Here is a 23,624-nt window from a genome sequence, read left to right on the forward strand (position 1 = left end):
GTTGGATTAGTAAAGTTCTCCCAGTAGAGCGCCCATCATCTGCATAATCTATCCCGGTGAATCTGTCCAAAGCAAGTTCACGGGAAAACATTGTGCTTCTAAAAGGTATTGACACCTCCTCATTGCTATCGACACCGGTTATCTGCGGTCGAGAAGCCTGTCCTGAGAGGTTATTGATATGCTGCCTATAGTGTCATTGATGCTCTGGTCCAGACACTGACAAGGCTCCGCACAACTGGTGACACTGGACTTACACGGGATTTCAAGGTTACATTTAAGACAGTTTTATTGCAATTCATGACAGAATATAATGTTACATAAGGATACTTCGTTTATATCTCTTAGACCTATACGTATACATTTAAAAAATACAAATACGGCATAAGTAGTAAGTCATTTTGTCTCATTTTAGCTGTATTTTATTATAGGGCTGTGAGATTAAAGGTAAAATTGCAGTGTGAATACTTTTAATTTGCAAAGATAAAAGTATGATGATGATGTCACCTGCAAATGCCAAAATACATTGCTACATGCAGAGAAGTATAACATTTAGATTACTACAAACAATGCATGAGGATTAGTTATTCATAATCGCAGTGAAATTTCAATTTTTGCCCTACATATTTTTATATACCCACCTATAGTTCATCCAACTCGTCTATGGTATGGTTTCCTTGGAAACAGACCTCGTACATGATAAAAACACTCTGTATCAAAAGTGTGTTATTTTCTTTCCTTCCAATATCTCACTGTGTTCTCTCTTATTCTGTCTCTTTTTCTCTCCCTCCTTTCTTTCATTCACAGAAAGTCAAGCGGTGTGCAGAGCGATCAATATCATTAATCAACACAACTCAACAGCACTCAGCTCTGCGGGGAGAGATGAAGAGGCACGGGGGAATGTCAACATGCCGGCCTGGAGTAGTCTTAACCAATGATACATATCACACATTATATGGATGAGAGCCGGGCCGAGGAAGAGGAGAGACAGAGAGGGGCTGGAGAGGCAGTCAGACAGCCAGAGACAGATAACCCAGGACTGAGAGGAGTGCGCCGCTGCAGAGGTACCGGCTGGAGGGAGGGAGTCCATGAGCCAGGGAGACGGAGCTGAAGAGATAGAGAAGTTATTACTTGGTTGTCACCTACAGTCTAAAATCCCATATGACATCAGCAGTGAAGTGGTGACGCTGGTGGAGCCTTCATTTATCTGACTCACACTCTGTGGCGCCTGTACAGTCAACAAGTACAGTGACTGGTACAACAGTACTGCAACCAGGGGTAACAAAAGACTACTATTACTCAACAGTATAAACCAATGGGATTATCAGGTATAAATATAATCGAGACAGGGCACAACATTCACACTGTGCGATGTAATGTCTTTAATGGCACATGTAAACCCCACAAACGTAATCCTCACAAACACTATCATCCCCACAAACGTAATAACAATTCTCCACCACAAATGTAATAGCCAAATGTCCCACAAATGTAATACCACTTATGACAATACAATGTTTAATGGTGAATTATGAATGAATAGCCAATTATAATATAATAGAGACCATATTGTTAAAACATTTACTTGATTTTAAATGCATTCGTATTATGTATTTAAATGTATTATTTTAAATGTCTTGGTTAATCAGAACAGAAAGAACATGACAATTTGACTTGTCTTGGAGAGTTTTCGAGTAATCCTGAACTTTATAAACACCAGCACAGAACCACATGGGAACTTAAGAAAAGCACTATTATTTTGTGCTGAAAATGACATTCACTCAAGTGATTTTATGTATTATTTTTTGATCACTGTGGAATCAAAATTGGAGTTGAATATCAAGCCTTTTCCTGATTATCGAGTTTGAAAGTTTAGCATCATGACAACACTAAAGCAAAGTGGCCAAAACTGTGTCATCCACACTCTGAACCACGAGTACTGGAAAACACATTCTTTATCCGTTGGGTTAAGTCAGTGCACGTCCAGCTGCTCTAAATACTTTAAGGACACTGATATCAGTGTCATGCTGCTGACTTATGCTAAGTTGCTCTGGGCTGTGGCCTAATGTAAATAGATGGTAGATGCCTGGCAGTCAAGTCTGAACAATTCACATACTCTGTTGAGAGTACTTAACATTGACTTATCCAGATTGAGTTTGTGCTGTGTAATATGTGGTAAAATCTCACCTGGAAGAGAAGGGAGCTGCTGGTGTCCAAGCATTGGGCTGAGATGTTTATGTTGATGTAGTTTTCTTCATAAAAAAATAGGCCTACAAAGTGTCTCCAGCCAATATGTGCAGAGGAGCGGTGCAGAGGAGCGGTGCAGAGGAGCTCAATAACTTTTTATGGAGTTGATAGATTTATTTTTTTCTTTTACTGTGGTTTAGAACAATGTGCTTCTCAAACTGTGGGTAAGAATCCAAGCCTCAATTCCCTTAAATAATTAAATATGGACAGTTTTATAGGCAACTTTATAGGCATGATGACAATGGAGGACAAAAAGGACAAAAACATACAGACATTTTTTAACAGTAATAACAGTTTGTATACAAATTAAATTAATAACATTTTAAGAAGTGTAACTAACAGATCCTGTATTCCACTTTCAGGCTTGGGATCGATGGAGTTCAAAAAGAATATAGGCCTAAATGTCTTTTCCAAATACCCACAGCATTATGCACTGTTGTAGTAGCATTAAACTGTGAACTTACACTTCAGTGCTAATCACATATAATACTATTCACCATTAAACAATGTATAACGTTTATGAGAAGTTATTACATTTGTGGGACATGTTTGCACTCAGATGTAATGATGTTTGTGTTGGAGAATTATTATAACATTTGTGGGACTAAGGTGGGGCTAACAGGGCATATTATAATATAACATATTATTATTATACACTGAACTTGCATTCTAAACTAAATATATAGTTTAGAATGCAGAAGTTCAGTGTATAATATTTATTGTAATATAATTGTAGAAAAAACATTAAGCATTTTAAACGTCCTATATTACGTGAAATTGATTCTTGTAAGTTTACACCATGTTATAATGTTATTTCGCCAAAACATACCTGGATATGTGTGTTACACATGTGTGAATGAAACAAAACACAACTCCTGGTCTGTTTTTAATGAGGAAACAACATTAAAACATAGATCTGAAACAGGATAATATGGGCCATTTAAGTAAGAACTGAATATGTGAGATTCAGCACAGAGACAACTTCACTGGACATGCCACATTCACAGAGAGAGGGAGGTTTGATCCACATTTTCTTTTCCACCAGAGTCCTGCAGAATCTGTATCATCTGTGCGTCAGATGAGGTTGTCTGAGGTAAAGACAGTTCTGTACAGTGTGGAAAATGTTACTGTGTGGAATTCATATTATCATCATTTATAAATATATTGGAATACAAACAATGACAGCGAAATGCGTTTTTATTTTACTGAAAGCAGAGATTTGAAAAAAATATCTAAACGCACCTAATTAATTGAGAGTACATTGGCGTTGTATATAACTAGTATAGGTGACTGTTGTATACTAAGGTAATGGTAATGGACTGTATAAGTTTGGAAAGGTTTTGCAATGAAGTCAAAATAAAAATGCTGCTCACCCACACACAGCTCATTATCGCCATCTTTACAGTAGGTTTAATGCAGAGTAAGTCAGCGCTCACTAGCTCTCCTCCCTCAGTGGAGTGTGAGAGTGTAGGGAAGATAACTAGTGCACACTTGACAGTGGTTGTGGTCCTGTTCTGTGGGCCTAGGGTGGGAGGTTGAGTGGGAGGTTTGGTTTAACATGTCAGCCAGCTGTTGGCAGGAGGACTTGCCAGCTCGACTTACCACAAACCCGGAGTAGCGCTAAACAACTCCAACAACTTGAGGTAAAAGTTGATTCTCACTCAGATAATGGCTTGAAGCCAAGAACTGCTAGATGCAATTAATTTTTTGTTCAGGTTCATTGATTTTTAGAATGTCCATAATATTGTGAACAGCAAAAGCAAGAATTCCACAAAATGAAATTAATTGAAGACCCTGTATTATACTATCAGGACAAATGGTGAAATATATTCTTATGCAAACAAACCATCTCAGTATTTATGGAGAGTGTTGCCCAGAGTTCATATTTTTCTTCTTTACGTAAACATGTAATTATGAGATATTGCCATATTGAACTGTATAGGGTCGCAGACTTACTTAATATACAGTTTACTTAAAATGAGCTATGTGTTTTATCTGAAGACACTCTGACTTATTAATTTAGTCCTTTCATGCAGTAAAATATGTGTTCTTTAAAGGATTTCTGTAAACAAATATTAGTATATGGATTCAAATGTAATCCCACATGTCTGCAATAAATATATCACCAATGTAAATCATTTTTAGTACTACAGTACTTTGAAAAGGGCAGACTGTGGTTAGAATAGCTCAATGTAATTGGAATTCAAGCAACACCAAGTAATTTAGATGTTTGTTAAATACATTTAGTATGTTTTAGAGTGTGTGTGTGAGAGAGAGAGAGAGAGAGAGAGAAATAGACAGGGTGAGAGTGAACGAAAGAGAGAGAGAGAAAGAGAGAGTGCGTAAGAGAGAGAGGGGCAGACCATCAGCTGCTCCATGAGGAGGCAGATTATTTAAAGACTGATTGAGATGCCAGCGTCAGACGGATTGGGAGCGTGAAGGCAATCAGTGCGAGATAAGGAGCTGTTACCTGAAGACGCAGCAGTGTGCTTGTTGGTGGGGTAGTCCTCCCTGCACTGTCTGATAACAGCCTACTTTTAATGACCAGTGAAAGCTGGCAGGAGACGGACACTAAACAGATCAAGCTCTCCTCCCTCCGGCTGTGCCTGGCTCTGCTCACTAGATACACAAGCCCTCTTTTACACGTCCATCCTTCTCCAGTATCTCTACATCCTGCCATTCCACCAGACACCTATCTTGCAAGCACAGCTATAAGCATCATGGCAACATGCACTGGAGCCATAACATACTGCAGCATGCACTATGGGTGAACAGCCCAATGCCGCAAATACACATTCATACAACAAAGCCGTCACTGTGAAACAATGCTTACAATGTTGGCATTAAACACAAACAGCAATCAAACAACACATTCACTCACACAAGAGCCTTCTTCTGGTTAGGTAGGCACCTCTTGTGCTTGTGTCTTGGTGGATTAGCGGGTGCCAGGGATTCTCCTGTAGGGCATACATGTGCCGCTCGCAGATACAAGAAGCTGTTTGACTCTAATGTAATTATGGTACTTGGGCCCCACAACAAGGTCGCTCTTTCCCACCACTTGCTCCCACCTTTAGCTTGTCAGCTGAAAGCATACTGAGCAGTCCTGTTGTCTCTCTGTGCTCCAGTCACACCTCTGCCTTTGTACATGTGCCCTCTGCTTACACAGAACAGCTGATTGGCTGTCAGGGGTCAGTCAATGACCAGGAGGCCTGTCCTCCCTGTTGACCTGTGTCCATCCACAGCATGACACACTTTGCCAAAGTCTGAGCACCAGGTATGAGCCAAGAGCTTCTTTACACACTTGAATAGTGGCATGCTAATTCACACTCTTGTTCACATAGTGGCACATAGTGGATTATACATCTAGCCACTGCCAAGTGCAAATCCCTCACATTTCTGCCACCTTTTCTTCTTCCTTTTCTCTGCCTGTGTCTTAGTCTTTCCCTGCCCATCGCCCCCACATCCTAACTCTGTCTTTGTAAAATACACTTCGACATCAAAGTGGCAGAAATATTAATCCAACCCAAGTATCTGCTGCGAGTGTAGGGATCAAGAGCCAGGTCGAGGAGAGGTGGAGGGGTAAAGACTTTGGAGAAGGCAAAGAGAGAAAAGCTGATGACACTAAAATAGAAAGCCGATTGGGGAGTCGCAGACGTGACACACTGTGGCTTTTTGCCTAGTACCAGACAACCTATCATTAAACATTGAGGAGAAATGTACTTTTGCTTCACAATGAGAATGTCCTGGGTTCTGCTGATAAAAAAAGTCTCTAAACAACTAACACAACTACACCTCTAAAATCAGAACTCCATACACGCTGGATTTGCATGAGCTGTCAGCGAGCCCTAAACGTAAAGTAACAGCACACTTAACCCCAGGGAGAACACATGCTCAGCCCATGTGCCGAACCACCATTACGGCCAGTGTCAGAATGCTGCGGGCCCCTCCCACTTTCCCCGTCAGCAGCACTGACCTTGTGTAAACACGGGTAATACTGCTCAGATGTGCTCTAATTGCAGTGCGTGTGGTACTTATGTGCATGTGTGGAGATGTTTGGCAAATTGTGGGCTGTGCACCAACAGGCGCTAATGTGTACAAACCAGCACTGAGGTAATGAGGGTCAGGACTGCAGTGTGCTCCAGACCTGCTCCGAGGTCATGGAGAAACGCACTTCACAGCTTTTAATCATCAGACTTCAGCTTAATTGTAATATGGGATATGCCGCGAAATGATACAGGTACATGTTAATTAAGAGATGTGTTGTGAACAGCTCGGTTTGAAAAGTGCAGCTATTAAAATTCACAACATTCCAGTCTATTTCCAGTCTATCAGTTAGGTTTTTGAGTTAAGATGAGTGATCTATCCAGCCACAAGTAGTCAAAGCTAGTATATTTGTCTGCAGAAGTTTTATTTAGGAAAGCTAGCAAAGAGAAAACACTGGCCTAATCAATATCCAAATGAACGCACGCTCGGAGTTACGAGATTTACCGAGGCCAGGAAAGAAAACTCAGAAGTTTAAATATAATGATGGAAAAATAAAATGACTAAGGAATTCACAAATCAGTTTTAGAGTTATGAGATTACATTACATTACAGGGCAAGGCGAGTTTATTTGTATAGCACAATTCGTACACAAAGTAATTCAAAGTGTTTTACAGAATAAGAAAACATTTAAATACAATACAATAAATATACACAAAAATACAAAAACATATTACCAAACCAAAAATCTTATCTCTTTATCCACAACTTCCCCTAGAAAATCGCAAGGAAATCGCGCTCTCACTGTCAACACAAACACAATTAATAAAACAAATTTGACCGATTGAAAAATGGAAAAAATATGTATTTGTTTTCATTGGAATTGCTTCATCGGATTAGCGAGATCCACAGCAAGTGTACACAACGTGGTGCCAGTGAAGCTTCAAGGCATAAAAATCCAGACTGAAAAGAAGAGGACAAATAGATCCCTGCAAGACAAACACACTGGCTCTACGGTCAGACAACAATGTGCTTGATTAACGCTACTTTTGAGATTAGATTAGATTTGGTAATTTGTGTTTCTTCCCAAATTTACATTGTAATTAAGTTGTTGTTGTCTTTGTTTTATAGAACATCATGCACTTAAGAATATTATGCATTAGCAACCTGGAACGAAATGTCTAAAAATATAATCGGGAACGTAATAGTTTTTCTTTTCCAAACATTTTGAAACTATTCGTAATGTTTTATAAACCGTCAAATTTGATGTTTAATAAATTCCATGTAAAGTAAACACAGATCTGAGTGGATGTTCTTGGGGCCGTATCAAATGCATGGGAACAGATCCTCTGCAGAGAAATGTGACACAACAGGAAATAGCTTTACAGATTTGACTTGTGGGCTAGAGGGGCCAATAACTGTCATTTTAGTTTAAGCATGTGCGTGGCTCTCCGTGTCTGGTCAGTAACTTGTTTGGGGTTTTCTCTCTATTAAAATTCCACTTTGTCAGTAAATAAAATCTTCTCTGGGTCGGCTGCTCGGCGTGTGTGTGTTAGGAGAAGGTAAATGGGCTGCATGAGGCCTATTAGTGCAGAGGTGGGTTAACTGTGTAGACTCTCATGCACACTACTCTTTCAGCACCCTTTACTGCTTCTGGCATTTATTGGGGTTTCTGTCCTGCAGTTATTCTGTACAAGGATTTATGCCACAAGTAACTGGACATGAATGTGACCCTGGAAAATATACACATGTTGATATAATATTCATTTGATTATAAGTCTAATAATTAGAACAAACACATAAGGCTGCTCATTCTTTCATTCAGAATCGCACAGAGAAAATAGTTGCATTACGATTTTCAGTGTTTTATGCTGCATGTCTCTCTAAACCGTGTAACACAAACAGAAGACACAGTTTTATTATTACATATTTTCACAATAAAAATACAAACTTAAAAAATAAATGCCAGGGTTCTACTCATTATGTGCTACGTACTGTACAAACACAGAGTGTGAGTTTCTTGGTCTCTCATTGTGATTCTGCTCATGTGTGAACGTGTGAAAAAACGATATGGAAAAAAAGCCAAAGCCAGGAAAAACAAACAGTTGTGGATGAGAAGCAGGCGGAAGCCCGTAAAGCCTGGTGACCGGGGTCAGCTCTCTCAGATACACATCGCTAAGAGGAGCTATAAAAGTTCAAGAGGAGCTGTCTCTGTCGATCCAGAGAAAATAAAGCCAAGCCTGACTATACAAGGACATCAGCATGGAACACACGAGGCCTGCACTGAGCAACAACAAGCAGCAAGGACGAAATCTACATCCCTCATTCAAGGGCACATGTGTATGTCTTATGCACAAGAACATTATTCATCCAATACATGCACTTGATGAGTGGCACAAACTGCTTTACCGAGCAACTGCTGTGGAGTTTTACAACATCTCTAAAAAGTCACACAAGAGGTTAACAAATGCATTGCTTGTGTGTGCGTCTATGGGGGACAGGACTTTGGGGTCTGCAGTAAAGCCCATACATTGCAGAAATCTTCCACACACCCCCTCATAAGAACGCATGGGGACTTCCTTGTGCAGCAGCATAAATAACTAACAACACAGGCTGTTCATCATCACTTATTGGTGTATGTACATGCCGGAGGTTTGCCGGAACATGATTGGTTGGTGCATTCATCAATCTGATAGTGATCAGTCCCATATAGGGGAGATTAATCATTAGCTCTGCAGGGGCAAATGCATGGCACGGCTGATAGTGATTATTGATGGGTTAATCCCAACTCCATGGCTTTGCATTCAGGCAACAGCCTCAGGGTCTATCATGCTAAATTTTTTAATCGCTTTCGTATTAAGGTATTAGGGTATGTTGGTAATATGCAGACTTAGTAATGTTGCTGTGGGAAAATTAGACCCATTATAGTTAATGCACCATATTCATATCAATATCAGTGGAGTTACCTGTAGCAGATTACCAATTTTCAATTTCTTCACAGTAGGAAATGGAATAAATCATTTCATGGCCGGGAATAAACTTGTATATGTTCCAAGTTTTCCATATTTCTTGTCTTTCTTTCGACATCCTATCTCCCGATTCTCTCCCATGCTCTCCTCAGCAGTGATGTTTTGCAGAAGTGCTTTTAAAAGCCCCAGAGGGTAAATAGTGCTCCAAAAGTAAACAGAAATGAGCTGACCTTGCCAGAGTTTTGGCTCATGACAGCAGAGCTGCTTTAAGACTTCAAGCAGCAAGGGTCACCACTATAAACAAATCCATTCCAATGCCAGAGATACATAGACAAAGAGAGAAACCAAGCAGGTCACGGCAAAAACACAATTAATGAGAAATGTGAACCAGAACAGAAGCAGCTTCTGAGAGAAAAGAATCACACACATGTTCCATGGCACAGAAGGACCATGAGATGAAGAAATAATATTAAATAGCAGCTGAAAAACCCCTCACAAATATATTTAAAGCCGGATGTGAGTCATCTCACCTGGCATCTGTTCTTGTTTAAGCCCAAAAGTCAAAGGTCACGGCTCTTCCAAACTGACAGTGTTTGAGCCGGCGCACTATGGATTCAGAACACCTTATATGTAGATATATGACAAGGTGTGGATGTGCGCACCATGACGACAAAAAGCATGAACTCCTCAGGCCACAAATATATCAAATAACACCAGGCACTTTTTCCTTCTGGTTTCCAAACCCAAAACCTTCTGCTCGTCACTCTGCCCCCATGCTGCCACAAAGTCTCATAATTTAATTAAATTCATCCAATTTATTTCAGGTTTCTCTACTAATAGAAATGGTGTGGGATGACTTTAAAGTAATGCTACTTAAGTTTTAGATTCAGAAAGAGTGTTTCCACTGTGTGGGTCACAGGGACAATTTGGACATCAGTAGTTGTCAGGGCTGTGACAGTGATTAATGGAGCTTTATGCACACTGATAATACAGAGATGAACTTATTGTATCAAACACGTGTATAATCTTACAGCCTGCTTTTAAAGGTGTGCTAGCTGGCACCTAAAAGACAGAACTCCCAGGTGCTTTTCCACCTGTTCTGCAGTCCTGTGAGGATGCTCTGCTCTCAGTCCTCTATGGCCTGGTTTGGGGCACTATACAAAGTGTGCTGTGTGTTTCCTCAGGGCAGTGTTTGTCATGTCAGAGAATCTTGTTATATACTCCATGTTCCACAGCCCAGTGATAAGTCATTGTTATAGCGGGCCAACCTGGCAACCTAGTGATAAGGGAGCCATGTTCAATCACCACGCCAGCTAATATTTCAAATTCCATATTGTTTGCCCGCGGTCCAAGTTCCACCATTCTTTCCGGCTATACACTTACATTTACACAGTTTCACACACACAGTACCTACACCACATCACTGCAACACTGGGTACGGTATATAAGGTATATATACTCAAATACAATATATGAAAGCACAAAAACAAGAAACAGACATAATATGTATAAAAAATACACATAAAATAAATATATAATAACTACATACTAGGTTGAAGGAGTGCATGTTTAGTTGTTTTTTTTTTTTTTTTAAGTACATTTTATTGTGATTAAAATAACACCACAAAACTTTCTGGAGGAGGCATGTCACCTATTCCAAGACGAATACATTTTTTGCCATACTGCAGAATATCATAGCTAGAGTCAGGTTTGTGGAGATGCAATCCAAGGAAGGACATGTGCTAAACTGAAAACATAGGGTGGGGCTTAAAATAATTCAATAAAAACAATGTGTTTTTGGGCTGAAATATGAAAACTATAATTTTGCTTAAGACTAAACTTTTAACTGAAACTACATGTTTAATCAAAGCAACCTCTTGATACAACCCCGAACTCCTTCAAACGTGGGTCTGCTGCATTTTATCAACAGTGTCCTCCAAACTTCTCCCGAGCCTTCTTCGTCTGCCTCTGTCTCATAAAAAAAGAAAAAAACAAACTTGATGGGTTCAGCTCAAGAAGGCAATGGCTCCTGCAGCTATGTTTATACAGCTTTAAGAGAAGGCAGTTTAGCAGGTGCATGGCGCTGTAAGTACAACCGCAATCCACAGCTAAGAGGATTAAAAGCCAGGATGATATCTTTCTAGTAAATAACGTTCTCTGGAAAGAAAATACAGCAATAATGGAGCGCTTCTTCTCATTCCCCAGACTTCATCCTCTTTGCATTGGAAGACAAAAAGTAGCAAGAAGGAGGGAGAGAATGAGTTTATATGAGCTGGGCAAAAAACAGGTGTTAAGCCTCTCCAAACTGGCCCGGGTAATGGGGCGCCAGCGGATAAACGGCACACTGGTCGATATATTTGCCTCCTTCTCCTCCATAATCCAAAACAGCATTACTAAAAGAGTATGCATTATAAGCATCTCAACTATATAGTGACTTCTTACACATTCAGAGGGAGAGCTGAGCTGAGCTGTAATGCCTTCCAAACTGGCAGCGATAGGGTACAAGGAGCTAAAGCAAATGGAGATGAATCATTGAAGGTTGAATTTTGTCTGAATGAATTCTTGTATCATTATAGGAGCTTTTCCCCCCCACAAAAGTTGCCTGTGTTTAAGAATGACTTTTTTTATGTCTTAAAACCAGACTATAATGACAGGAGATCTTTAAATTTTGAAACAGAGCATAGCTAAGTTTAGACAGCAGATGAAACAACACTTAAAATTAATAATAAATACTACTTTATGTACTATTTCTATTTGTTGCTACAAAATTCTTAATGCATTTGAGTACATAAAATATATTATAAGGTAAAAACATTTCCTACTTTGGTTTTAGACAGAAAATTGAATGTTTACCTTTTTAGAGCAATGGGTAATGTATGAACAACTTGACTGGAAGCTAAATAAAACATTTTGATGAAAGATTCTGCTTTGAGGTGCTGACTACCTGGGGGTCCCTCTCCCCTTTGGTCATTCACCACGAGCGCAGAAGTGGATGTTTACACCTGCTAGGCCCCAGTCAAAGCCTGGGGGTGGAGTTATTGACCTGCCCACTCTCTCCTCCCTGCTCCTCCCTCTCCTCAAAGAAACAATCAGCCTGTTACAGGGCATCAATGGCTCTCCCAGCTGGAGTTTCTCTTCGCTTATTGAGTGCAGTCGGGGAGCAACCGTGGCAACTCGCTGTGCCATGGTGTGTGTGCGTATATGCAATGTTGTGGTGTTCAAAATACACTCCAGGAGACCAAGTGGATGGGTGGGGCCACGGACTCTTTTCCAGCTCATATCACACAATGTGGACAATTCTGTTGCTAACTGAAGTGGAGCGAGAAGGAGGGTAAAGTCCTGGCCCTTGAGTGGCTATGAGGCCCTAGATCAGTGACCCGGTGGGGACAATAGGCCCTCACACAGAAGCCGATCTCTGCACTAACCCTCCAACACAACTAAGTTAATCCCTCTGAGCCACCGGCCTTACTGAGTTCTGAAGCACTGAGTTATCCTAATTAGGTACAAAGAAAAGGGCATGTTTCAAGTAGCAGCCAATCAGCAGCAGAGCAACACTTCACTACAATGTTGTCAGTGTGGTGATTTGTAATTATTATGTGTAGGGTTTACTCCTGGGAATGGGCATCACTCCTTTTACATACAGAGCAATGGCAGCGCAGCAACATGGTAAAAAATGCTCAAAAAATAAGGGTTTTCAAATCAAATAATAGGCTGTTATTGGGCTGCAACGAACAGTACAAAACTGGTGAGAGGTGACACAGGAGGCGAGTGAAGTCAGTCCAATATAACAGAAAAAAAATAGTTGTATATTGGGCCTCTCGTAGAAAAGGCAAATGACTGGAGAGATAGATATGACCTTATGTCAGATCAGTGCATCAAAATTGTATATGTTGTATATATTTTGTACTACCCAAAAACTACATTCTGTGCCTCAACACAAACTCCCACAATGTATAAAAAGTGAAAATTAATGAGAAAAGCATTTCAGCCACAGAAACAATAATGTTTTCAAATCCATAGAGAGCCATTACAAGGCGTCAGAACCTTTGCCAGCGGGAGACTGCTTGTACCAAGAGATCAGCACTTCTCTTCCTTCGCCAAATGAGAATATTCAAAACACAGACACTTTTTGCAGCGTTCAAGTCAAGAATGTATTCTCCACAAAAATATATATATATATTATCTCATTTAGTGCCATGTGTTATTAAGAAGATAACTTTCTTAAAGAGGGGGTATTATGTAAAATTTATTTTTTGGAACTTTCTACCATGTTATAAAGTTTTTCCCTCATCAAAAATCTAGGGATCTCTCCTGGGCCCTACTCAAACCCTCCTTACGGTGGCTCAGCCCACAAGCCCCAGCACTCCCATGTGACAGTTCAACATAAATATACAAAAGCAGGATACAAAACTGTCCAAAAACTTGACAAACCTGATGCGGTGTGCAGCAGTTTCATTAGCAGGATGTACTGTGACAGCTTTCTGCAGGGGGCGTGACTTAACATGGGAAGCAAAGGACTCAGAGCTCATTAACATGTGTTATAAGTGAAACTTATAACACATGTTAATATGTTGTTTTCGCCAAATATAGCAATAAAAAAAAAAAAAGTAACATGGTGATCTAAATGTAGTGACAGTGAAATACCCCACAGATGTGAACTACCCCGGTGTCTTATCAAATTACACATCCACTGATTTTTCTGATCAGTGGATTTCAGGGAATAAAGCCATTTCTGTGGATTTCTAAAGAGGTCACCCATCAGTAAATGTGTCTTTGCACTCGCTTGTTAACATTTATCAATAATTCTTCTGAATCAATGTTAATGCTTGCTTCAGATTAGCTTTGTAAAAACACAACAAAGTGTAGCCTTTCTACCCCTCTGCTGCGCCCTCTTAGCCCTCTCCTTCCACGCCTTTACCTTCACCACTGACACTGTGCAGCGCTTTTATCCCAAAGGTTTCAAAGGTTCTCCTCTCTCTGAATACAAAACACTGGTGCCGCTTGAACTTTTGATGGTGGCTGAAAAGCAAAAGAAAGTCAGAAACCCCTCTCTATAAAGACATCACAGCCAGGGTTCAGGTGTAGTTCACCTGGGCTCTATCCATATTCAAAGGGTTTGCTACAGCACTCTCGCCCTGCAGCCACTTTCTCCTGTAAAGCTGTTGCTACTAAGGACAGAAAGCTCCATTCAAAGACAGGACTCATAAACACATGACAGAAGTACTCAGCGCAAACCTCCTGAAGATGGGTCAGGAAGGGGGCTTAAACTGGACAACCCAGAGAAGGCCCACCGGCTCTGCTGCCACTGAGAAATCAAACTAATCACCTCTTCACTCTCCTGGTGTTAACTACAGATGTGAGAGGACTGAAGATCAAAGCAACACCACTGGTCATATGTGAATCTATGTGTGTTTCTTAGCATCCAGCACAGCATACCAGATGAGTGGCAAAGGGACAGGGCCGAGCAGAGAACCTATAGATAAGCCATTGATTATGGTTTCCCACATACTTTAATCAGGCTGAGCTGACACTCCAGCACAGTCACAGAAGGACACCCCATTGTCTTGGAGATAGAAACAGAGTTTAGGGGGTCCATATGCCACACTAATTGTTTATTGACTGTTCACAGCAAGAAGAAAGATAATTAGGGTCATTAACTAGTGTAACTAAGCAGGCACAAGTTGTCAATTTCAGATCCCACTAGGCTCGTTGAGTCTATTGTAACAAGCTGTAGAATAACTGGTGGCTTTCCATGGGAAAACAGCTGGGGAAAGCACGGAAACACTTCCTCTGTGTTTTTATTATTCCTCCGCCTCCTCTCACTCATTCTGTTTGTGTTTATTTTTCCTCCCACGGATCGGGTCATATACTTTCCCTCATCGGCCATCATGGACGGTTTGTCTGGCTGTACTCCTTAGTGATGTTATTTTATAAGATACTGACAGAAATATAAACTATGTATCCAGTGTAACATATATCCAGTGTAACAGCACTGGATACATGTGCACTAATTACATTATTCAAAAACAAAACAAATCATTCATCTTAAATTCCACCGTTTTCTTGATAATCACATTTCACATACATATAATTAGGACTTTAGCACTTTACTTGTGTTTGCATGGAGATCCTGTCAGACATTGACAATTCTGTCTGCAGAAAATAAAATGTCCAATCACTGTAAAAAGACAGAAAATGTAAAATTCCTCATAACGATGGCCCCTGTTTTGTTCACAAAGATAAAAGTTAAAACTGCCATTTTTGCATATCGCTACATCCAGTTTTTTCATTTATTTAGACCAGTGTTTTTGTCTGTAGCTCACAATGAGAAGAACTTTGGCTTCAGAAGATGGTAAAAAATCTGTCCTGAAGGTGTACTTTTTTTAATAAAACACAGAGTGTGTTTGGATTTTCACTGGTGGAATTTGTATTAAGCGGGTGTCGAGAAGGTGTTGAAAGGGTACAAGGGAGACTGGCCTTTGCAAGGACGCCTGTGGGGTCCTGAGGCTTGGAGCATGTGGGCAAAACCATCAGTTACTCCCAGATGTTATCAGGTCAGTACAGCAGCTCTGCTTGGGCTCTCAGGGGACACACAAACACACAGCTGGGGAAGGCATTAGGACACGCAATATGAACCACCACCAGAAGGAAAGGGCTACAGGGGATTTGCTCTCCCAGTGTCAAGTGTAGAGCTCAGACTAAATATGTGGGTGAGTGAGAGGACACAAATACCATGGCTCACATCAGTTATGTTTCTCTTAGTTAATCTGTACTACATACCACTTCTTAAACATAAACAAAGTCAGCGGTACATTTGAAGCACATACAGTACCTTTCTCTGTGGGTCAGGGAGCCGTGGATTTGCATATCAGCAAAGGCAATCAATGGCAGAGGGGCCTATTGTTGTGGACTGTCAGAGAGCGCCGGGGCTGCGGGCCTGGAGCCCCCGTGTCAAAAGTGCTTATTTGGGGTGCCACTCGGACATGACAAGGCCTCAAGGACAGGGGCGAAGGGTTAAACTGCTAACAACATTAAATGTCACCCTGACCCTGCTTAACTATGAAAGACATGCAAAGTGGCTTACACAACACTGTCACCACGGTTACGAGATATATTACACAATTTAACAAAATTGAACGTATTCAACGATGTAACAGGATCTGCTGAGGACAAATTTGATTTTATGGATAAACCTCTGAATAAAAGTGTTTTTTTATTAAATTTAAATTTTTCTATTTCAATCCAACAACTATAGTTAATAGGATTTATGGAAAGATAGTTTTATGATATTTTGGGGATAACATATAGCGCTTTATAACTTTCATAACTTATGGTTTACAATGCACATTCGTGAAGCAACTGACAAAGTGTTTACTAACGTGGCTCCCTGCTCTTTCTCCCTTTCCTAATTCTTAAATCATGCTTCATATTCAAAGTGGGCCTTTTCATCCATTATGGATCAATACCATATTTGATTTTGTTTGTTCTGTGCCAAGTGTCAATGTGCACAAGTCAAGGGAAAGCAGCCCTTTGTTTCATCCCCGTTAATAAACACTAAAGCCTTGAATATTTCATCTTGTGCACCCGGGGACCTTCCAGACGTCACTGGATTCAACATCCGGTTGTGAGTGCCTCATTCTCTCTGTCTCGTCTGTCTTTTGGGTGAGCAAGATCGTGTTCTCTAACTTATTTAAAAAGAGTTCATTCTCTTGAAAGCAAATCTACCCGCAGGACCGACCAAGACTTTGACTCCGACTTTGAGATAACTATTAATAAATTAAGTATTCTGTCACAATCTGAAGAAACCATTCAATTATTCACCAATTGCAATGCACACTTCCACCAACCCTGTTTCATACGGGCAATGATTTTTTAAACCATTTTACTTTAGGTAATTAAAGCAGTAAATCTCAATGCCAGGCGTATAACAGCCTTAACACAGTCTTTGGTTGATTTTTACAATGGCAAAGAAAACACTCTGTGTCATGGTGAAGCCGGCGTTAATCGACAGCTCCGGGTATGAATATGCATGCAGCGGTTTAGTTAACATCTCTTATCAGGATTGAAATCACTCATTTATTGACAATCTTTCAGCAGTGGGGAAGGATGGGGAGGAGCGGGTGAGGCGGTGGGGAAAGAAATAGCAACATAATGAAAGGCTAAGTGTTGGAGCGGGTGGGAGAGAGAGAGAGAGAGAGTGCATGCGTGTTAGATAGAGATACGGATAGGGAGATCAGTTTGCCACAGTGAGACTATCCTCTGGCTCTATTTCACCCAATTTGGGGATACCAAATTAATTTAGAAAACATGCATCTTTCTGTGGGTCGTTGGTTCTCACACCCTCATCATTGGCTCCCTGCAGATGAAGACTCCATGTGCTCGCAGCTCCTCTGCCATATGTCTCAGCTGAGAGAAAAGTGCCTCTTAGGGGTTTTCTCACACTGTTTTTTTTCTTCTCCAGTCACACAGCCTGCCCCTGGTCCCAGCGCTAACCCAATTAACAGGACGCCTATGGCTCCCCTAGGTCAGATAAAGAGAGCCCCCTCCACGTGCTACCATGCATTGTCACTGTACTCTCTGCTGCCCCCTGTGACCCTGCTCAACCTTACAAAGACAACAGCTGCTTACCATCTACTTTCACTGATATGAACAATGATGACAATGAAAGAGCACAGATAATGACAGTGCGTACACATTCCATGCATTGAAATTCTTCCTCCATAACACATAATTAAAGAGAGACAAGTCAGGCATATAATTATCCTTATGAAGAAAGAGGTACAATGTCTTCACTAGTGGTTATGGCGATAGGTCAGGTATAATTACAGCCCTGAAGTCAGCCAATGGTTGACCAATAGATCCTTGTGAAAGAAAGAGCACAGGCCGAGGAAACAGAATGACTTCTAAGGCCACAAACACATCAATCACCCGACAGCCCATCCTCCCTCCCCCCGACTTTCCTTCTGCGGCCCTCTCTCTCTTTGTCACACATTCACACACACACAGACACAAGCGTACACACACACACCTCCAACCCCGGCTGTCTCAATTAACCCATGGTTAATCTTGGACCTCCCGTAGCAACTTCTAAAAGGGATCCGGGTAGAACAGGAGATGCTATCTGCCAGGAAGATTACAGTGCGACAGGCAGATCAAAGAGGGCTGGACTTTGGGCCCCAGCGATTAGCAGTAATTAAATAAAGTATGTCTGTTTAAACTTCATTAGCAGCTGGGCGTTTGCTCCACCAGAGTGGGCACAACTCAACCATCCTTAATTAAAAGATAATCCAGGGGAATCGGCCCCTAATCTCCTTCCAAAATATGCTCGAGTCTCTCCGTGATGGTGGGTTTTCAGTGCAGTGGTGCTGTAGAAGAGGCCTGTGGGTGGAGGTGAGCATGAAACTTTCACTGCCCTGAACAGTGGCTAGCAGAAGGTTCTCTTGTCTCTCCATTCTGTCCCGCCGACCTGAGAGGAGCAAAGTGGAAAAAACCTGCCCAGATAACATCAATTTAGCATGCTATTATCTCCAATGGTGGAAAACTACACTCCGGCAAAGTCTGACATAAATCTTAGAGAGCTGGGGGGACATTGAATATGCATGAGCTGAAACAGATATGACACTGCTGGCACATTAATATTCTTGTCACTGGAGGTTTTCAAACTTTCAAGTCGATGACTTGAGCGAATCCAGTCTGGAGTTTCCATAAAACAGGGCAAAAGAATATTATACATAATTAAAGACCTACAAGCTTCTGAACTCTGAGGGCGAAGCAAGAGAAAGGGAAAACCAGAAATGTGTTGCTGTAGATTTCAGAGAATTTAGATGAATCCACAGTTTGAATAAGGGTGAGAGTGTATGACTGTATAGATCAAATACATTCTCCATCAGTGTCAGTGTCTTGAGATTCAGGGGCAAAGAGCATTTCCAGAGCACACGAGTGTTTTGTAAAATATAATGGGCAAGAGAATTTTTTTTTTTTTTAAGAATCTGTACAGTTATTATAAATATTAAACTCAATGAGAAGAAAACTAATATGGTTATAGTTCTGCTTTGTTGTAAAAATAAACAAACACTGAGCCATAAGTTGTGACAGTTATGCAGCCAGAAACCTCAGGATAGAAACATATGAGCTTTTAACTATGTCACTCAAAACGTAAATGAACCTACGACGTTCCATGGCCCTGGTTCCATTTTTTGAGTTTTGTTATTATCATTCAATGCGATCAAACATACTTCTTATTTGTATCTATCTAAATTGTAATGTTATAATGAACAATTTCTTTTTTTACGCTGCTTCACATATTGTTTACTCCAACCTCTTACTCAAAAGTGAAAAATAATTCTCCGTACTACATGAAAAAGAGCCACCCTTCGCCGCTCTTGTCCCAGATTACATTGGGTTCATTCGAGGGAAGATACACAATATGACCCATCTTCCACCAAATCCCTTATTAAACTCATATGCGCAGTCATTTTGGAAAACATATTCTTAGAACCTTTTGCTTCGGTCAGACCGCAGAGTTGAAAAAAGACACACTACTTTTATATTGTTAGGATGATCTGACATGCTTTGGGTCTGACCTAAGAGATGCGGAGAGAGATAGATGGCCCATTGATCCAAAGCAGGTTTTTGTGACCAAGGAAAGGACTGCAGGGCCCGGTGGCAGCGCTGTGATCCAGGCCGCAGTCTCTCCGGGTTGCCAGATAGACAGAAGAAGAGGAGACTAAGCAAAAATGACAATGCCACAAGTGCTACAAGTGACAAGCGTGTAATGTAGAGACAACATCAAGCATTACTGACTGGATTTAAAGTGGAGATGATAAATACATATATTCTGGGAGCAAACGAAATGACGATGTGGCACAGGATAAAGAATCTCCAGCTGAACAAATGATGAGACGTATTCAAGAAAAACTGTTGATCAAAATGTGATTTACTGTGCATAACTTTAATACAGTTGGGCTAAATGCTAGATTTTGGTTTGGTTCAAATAAAACGCACCCTGACCACTAGTTTGCTTAAGAAATGGATACTCAGACGCAAATTAATACTAAAACTCACGTTGAAACTAGATTCTCATTTTGATAAGGAAAAAAATCACTAATTTGGTTTTATCACGGTCTTGATCTGCACCAGAATCGCACGATAAGGAACTATTATTTTGTGTTGAGAATAACATATTGTCTAAACCAGGGGTCGGCAACCACTCTCTAAAGAGCCACATGCGGCTCTTTAAAGCCTCCAGTGCGGCCCTTCACACATTGATTGAGAGAAAAAAATGTGTGTATACTTTATTTATCAAGTTTGTATTTCACAGTGTTTGTATCATACCAAAGAGTGTTCATTCTATTGAAATTTTTATTTATTTAGATTTTTTTTTACTATTCATTTGAGCAAACCCAGGCAAAACATTGGAAATAATAATGAGAATTTTGTAAATATTACACATAAAATGCTAGAAATTACATATGATTTGCTCAAAACCCCCCAGGTCCCCCCAAAAACACGTCCACAAAGTTTATTAAAATAAAATGTTATATATTCTTTATAATGTATTAATAGCTGCAAAAAAAATAAATAAATAAAAAATCTAGCAATCACTTTGTCTCGTTACTTATAAAAACCAACAAACAAAAACATTTATAAAACGTATGGCTCTTTCTGACTTTAATTGGTTTGAAATGGGCCAGTGTGGCTCTTTTGTTGTTAAAGGTTGCAGACCTCTGATTTAAACAAATAGTTTTAATTACTGAAGTATGGGCACTGGTATTGTTTTCTTTCTCCTTTTCATTAAAAAAAATCACAAAAATGCAATGGATCTTGTGGGATATTGCTTAATGTTAGTGAATGTTACCCCAATTAACAAGAAAAATAAATATCTATGAACCTGATCTCCATCTACTTAAACAGCAAGCCATGTCAAGTTTGGCGTCTCTTTTTTTTTTTTTTCTTCAGTCCAAATAATACAATAGATCCCAGGCTCTAGTCAGGACATAAATTATACAATGCACGCTGTAAAAAGGCACTGTGTAGGAGTGTATGCACAGTAATGCATTAGTATAAAAGGTGGCAGTTAATCACATGCTGCCACACCACAGTACAGTAACATATATTCAATATAATGAATAAGCCTGTGATGTTGAATTGACATGTAATACACCTCTTTCAATTGAGTTACAAAGCTGTCACCCCTCATTGTGCTATCAGACAATAAATAACCTTCGGCTGTAAAGACTGTGTTAAAGAAATGGAGGCTGACAATGCCACACTTGAACAGAATGATATTTGTTACATTTACTTCCTAGTGTGCAATGATATAATGACCTCTTCCTCTAGGAGTTGTAAGCGGCTAGCAACAGTGTTACCATGGCCGCGGCTAGAAATGCGGTAAAAGTGGAAATATAAGAAAATGAAGAATAGAGTAAGGACCAGAGATTATATCAGCTGCATTGTTAACCGACATATTTCATAAATTGATCCTGCTCACATAACAAAGCTGTGGTGGCGAAACATAGCCTGACCTTCACCATCTCTTAAGCAGAGCAACAATAAATAAATAAAACCTTGCTCTTTTGACAGGTGCTATCCGTAAGCTGGGGCGAGCACATAGCACAAGCTCGGACCCCCTCCATCCCTCTTTGTACACTCCCCCCATCACCACACCTTTCTTCTCTCCATCCTTTGGCCAGAGTATCTTTGCGCCTTCAGGTTATTCATCATTCTCTGTAATATATCCCTTCTCTACCCCCTCCTTCTACCATTCTGTCCCCCAACAAATTCATTTTGCCCTTGACAGCGGCCGGCCCGTGTTGTGACACCAGACGCCCCGTGTGCAGTTGCCTCTTATGACACCGGGCGACAGCCATTTAAAGACTGCCCATTGCCCGACTGGACTGGAGTTTTAGATAGAGAGGGCCAATACAGTGAAGGAAGTTGGGCAATCAAGAGGTGTGCAAGGACACTTTAGCCTTGTCATGCCATTACAGCCGACAGTGGTGATATTGGAGGAGTTTTGGGCTGTGGCTAATAAAAACCCTTGGGCAAGGTGCTTAGGTCAGGTCTTTAAACACAAGGGGGACCCACAGCTCCTCTCAGGCTGCTCTTGGCGGATGCCTCTGCCTCTCGTTCCCCAATTCAGCGGCTTAATTTGGCAGTGAGGCCGGATCATGTTGGTGTCAGCGAGCTTAGTGAATGGGCAAATGTCACCGAGTCATAATGGCACGGGGAATTGTCAAGGAGCTTGTATCTGACATGGCAGCTGCACAGGAAGATAATAGATTAATTTTATGAGTGTCTGAGCCCACCAGGACAATATTGCCTCCTCTTTCACACATTCAGACCTGCCTGGATTGTCATTCTGCAATGATACACACCTTATCACTCAGACCTATGGTGCCCTAAGGTTACATTTCCCTCTTATATACTTTCATACAACAGTAGTCAGATATATGCACACACATACACACCATATTTTATTAATGTTTTTGGTTTCTGTAGTAAAAGGTGAGCATACCAAATGTTAAAGCGAACAAACAACACAGTACAATTATTACTGTACCAAGCATCCATTCAAAAGTGTCATTAGCATTTATTAAAGTAATTATTCTTGCTGGAAAAAAGAGCATTTTTAGAGCTGTCAGTCATGTGATGTATTTATGTATTTTGAAAGAGTAGTTCATATTCAACAAAGACAATGCTGATAATGAAAACAGGAAGTACATATTTAGAATAACATGACGGGTTCCTTTTGTTTTAATTAAACACAATTTTACCTGCAGAGGAGAGGGCCATATGGGAGAAAGGCTTAAAAGGGTAACAGGTTAACCAGCAGGTTGCCTCAGTGTGCCTGTTATATTCCATAAATCTGTCTTGTGGCTTAAAAGTGCTCACTCAATGTACTGTAAGAAATGATGGACTGGTGTGCCTGTTCTTTATGTGAGCATATGGTTTGTAAAACAATTACCATTGCAGAACATATCAGCTCTGGTATGTACAGTAGGCAGCAATTAGGCAGACAGACAGCCCACTACTCCACATTAGAGATATGTTTCTGCAGAGGTGTGAGGAGAATGAAAATGTGACATATACTCCCACAGACATTTTAATTGATTGAAATAGATTGGAATTTATATTTAAAAACAGCATGGCTTATGGTTAAATAATTTGAGTTTTACCAAATACATCGGTACATGAAAATGTTTTTTGCCTTATTTTACACATTTATTCCATGTCATGAGTGTTACATTTTTGGCCTTCCTATCCTAACCTCTATGACACACACTCAATCTTGTCTTCAATGAAGCCCTCACATGCCATTATAAAACACCAAGGCCAGGCTGCTACTTTCCCCTGACTTCATCACAATGGAGTGATGGAACAAAGGAGGCATTTGGCTTGTTACAGGCCTCGATTGAGACATACTGCTGA

General features: G+C 40.5%; 1 long non-coding RNA gene across 1 annotated transcript in view; it reads right to left on the reverse strand.

Moving 5' to 3' along the window:
• Positions 1-626: 626 nt before the first annotated feature.
• Positions 627-23,624, reverse strand: part of LOC129456538 (uncharacterized) — a 92,059-nt gene continuing 69,061 nt past the window's right edge. Inside the window, exon 3 of the long non-coding RNA XR_008648816.1 lies at positions 627-1,104. This is a non-coding gene — a long non-coding RNA (uncharacterized LOC129456538). The remainder of the gene's footprint in view (positions 1,105-23,624) is intronic.

This window comes from Periophthalmus magnuspinnatus, chromosome 9 (assembly GCF_009829125.3).
Source record: "Periophthalmus magnuspinnatus isolate fPerMag1 chromosome 9, fPerMag1.2.pri, whole genome shotgun sequence".
NCBI classification, from domain to species: Eukaryota; Metazoa; Chordata; class Actinopteri; order Gobiiformes; family Gobiidae; genus Periophthalmus; species Periophthalmus magnuspinnatus.